The following is a 3,456-nucleotide window of genomic DNA, read 5'->3' on the forward strand; positions in this document are numbered from 1 at the left end:
CCTAGAATCCCCCAGTGAGGGGCTGGGGTGTGGCTCAGTGGTAGAGCCCCTGCCTAAAATGCTTTCCTCACACACACCAGTTCTGCCTTCAATCCCTGGAGTCACAAATAAACACAGAAATGTGCATTTATCCTATGGGATAGACCCTGCATTGGGAATATGAAGAGAATAAGACATTGTCGCTTTCCCTTTAGTGGGTCTGATCTGGATCTCATGCAGGAATATAAACAGCCAACTGTAAGGTGCTGTAATGAAATGTGCCACTCAGTGTTAGCGGGAGCCACTAATCCAGGTCCTATTGGGAGAGTCCCACATGTTTTTGCTCTGAGCTGCTTTTTAAGTGAATCCTTGGGTCCTGATTGTCAACTGTGTGTCCAATTTCCCTTTCTGCTATGTACTTCATTCCAAATCATCCACTCCTATGACCCAAACAGTGTAATAAAGCTGAATTGCAATAGATATAACTCTGACGCCTTGGGGTTCACTGAGCCGCAGGCTTTATTAATGGCCTGCCATTTGCTCTCTCTTTAACAATAGAAAAAGAAATGCCACTTCATAGGGTTCCAGTGTCCTACACGCATGCCTCATAAAAAATACATCTTTTTAAAGAGAAAAAAGCTTTAAGATACAAGCTCAAGAATGTGAATTTGTGACTATACCTGACAGAGCATCATCAATTTAAAATATTATACGATGGTTTGGAATTTAAATGACACCACAGTTCGATTCTTCATAGAATGCACAGGTAGCCACACACACCTCCTCTATGAACAAATTACTATGCTGGATGCTGAGATCAAGAAAGGAAATCCTTCATAAGGAATAGCTTTATATACTTGGCAAGCAAATATCTTATGATCTAAGTGGCCATAGAACGGTAGTTAGTCTAGAGGCTGGCCATTCATTCCAACAAGAAGGGAAAGCATACATTGTTAAAGCCCTGGGATTTTAATTGTCTATGTTAAAATTATCACTACAAATATTCTATCACAGCCAGCTTGGAGATTTAGTTACCCCTCAAAGACCAGTAGTCTTTCCTACAGAAAAGCATGTAGTTGAACTTGGAATTCAAAGGGACACAAAGGTAGCAAAGTACAGACACTTTGGAAAAGAGTGAGTATATATAACATGTTCACCCCATCACTGTCTTGGAGTACTGTGGCCCTGTTGCTATGGCAACTAATTGAAGGGACCAAGATAGAGGTAGCTGGGTCTATGGTAATACCAACTGATTGCTCCCCACAGATGCAAATACTTGTAGAAAATGCTAAAGAATGTTGAAATGGAACTACACACAAAGAGGGGACACTCAGATGCAGCTTCCATGAGGTTATCATCCATGACAGCGTGGCTTTATTGAGGTTATTCATGCTCTGAAAGCCCAATAAACTTACTGTGCAAAGAGAACTTTGATGTATCATTGGTGCCCCATTGTCTTAGTTAGGGTTTCATTCCTCTGAAGAGATACCGTGACCACAAATGTTATAAAGAAAAACATTTCATTGGAGCAGGTTTACAGTTCGGAGGGTTTGTCCATTACTGTTATGGAGAGGAGCATGGCAGCATGCAGGCAGACCACAGGCAGCAGAAGTAAATGCCACACTAGGCCTAGCTTAAGCATATGAGACCTCAAAGTCCACCACCACAGAACAAAGGTACACCCACTCCAACAAGGTCACACCCACTCCAACAAAGCCACGCCTCCAATAGTGCCACTCCCTATGGTCCAAGTATTTAAACACATTAATGTGTTTGGGGGCCATAACTATTCAAACCACCACACTTATCTATGGTGGATAGACGTCTGTCATCTCCTCAAGAGAAGCTAACAGAACAGATGGATCTTTATGTAGGGGTGCACAGATCCCCACAAAAGCATGTGATATACTTGTAGTTTACATGGACAGAAAAAAACGCCTGCAAAATCGCAGCAGGAAAAGAAAACAGGTGAATAGCCTACGAGGTGCTCTGGAGACTCTGACCTGAGGAAACACCAATGGACCATTCACTGCTCTTTGGGGAGAAGCGAACATCCCAAATTACAACTGCTAGACTCCGTCTCTCCCCCAAGAAAGTATGTTGAGTGTATGAGGACTTCTGGATTCCAGCAGGAAACTTGCTGAGTCCCCGCAATGAATAACCATGGGAAAGCACGACATTTCCATTTTCACATACTTTTAAATAGAACGTAAATCATTGATGAAGCGGAGAGTCGCTTTTGTCTGAATAACACAGATTTAGGGTCCATTCAAGGGAAAGGACCAGACTCAATGTTCTCTCAAATCAACATCATAATTTTATGACATCCAAGTCACTTCCCTAAATGGACTTTTAAGGTTTTTAGATAAATGCAAATGGATTTAACTTTACCTGTCCAATGCAAAGACAATCTTCTCATCTAGAAAGGGACTACAACCCATATGACAGAGTAGAAACTGTTGCCATGGGGAGGAGACAGGTACAAGAAACCATGGCCGAGCCTTGTCTTATGGCTCAGCCTCCTGCACACAGACGGGCATCTTCCTCAGTGTTTTAACTATGTACTCCACTACAGAAAATGTAGAGGCTCTCAGAAAACTTTAAGGGACAGGAAGTAACCACTGTGCACCATTAACATCACGTGTCTAGCTAGTCACATACCTGCTGCTGGGAATTCAGCTAAGATTACCTTATTATTTGTTTTATTTATTATCACTGTGTGTGTGTGTATGTGTGTGTGTTGCATGTGTGTTTATGTGTGTATCTGTGTTGCGTGTGGGTATGGGTGTGCCAAGGCAGTTAAGAAGAGAGCTCCATGGAGTCAGTTCTCTTCTTGCAATTTTACATGAGGCCTGGGGAACAAGTACAGGTCACCAGGCTTGTAAGATACGTGCTTTTTATACCCACTGAGCTATTTCATGAACCTTCCATCTTATTGGGGCAGAAGGGCAGAATCTTGCTGATTAAGCTAGACTGGCTAGCCAGTGAGCTCCGGGGACCCGTTCTCTCCCCTTTCCTGAGCTATGGGGTCACAAGTGTACTACTACGTCCAGCTTTTACGCGGAGGCTGGGGCTCATATCCCAGTCCTTAAATGTGTGCAGCAAGCACTTTATACACCGAGCCCACTCCTGGCTCCACTCCTCCATTTTAAAGTGATAATTAATGAAGAATAACAGTCAACTTCCACTTAGCAAAAGAAGCAAATGTGCCACAAGCAAGGGGAGTCCCAGGCAGACAAACCCCACATGTTCTGCTAAAGCGGGATGAAGTTTATGAAAGGCCTGTAATCAGCTCATCCATCAGTGAGGGTCCAGCAGGGAGGACCCTGATCGCGGCATGAATGGGCAATCAGACTAAGCAGGACCTGTTGTTACTGAACTCCATTTCTGCTGCAGCACAATTTCCCAGGGCAACCAACTCTCCCATTTAAACCACTAATCTTCCTTTCAAAACTTCCTTTAGATCAAAACCCATCA

Source organism: Grammomys surdaster, unplaced genomic scaffold, assembly GCF_004785775.1.
Source record: "Grammomys surdaster isolate TR1022 unplaced genomic scaffold, NIH_TR_1.0 126109, whole genome shotgun sequence".
Lineage (NCBI taxonomy): Eukaryota > Metazoa > Chordata > Mammalia > Rodentia > Muridae > Grammomys > Grammomys surdaster.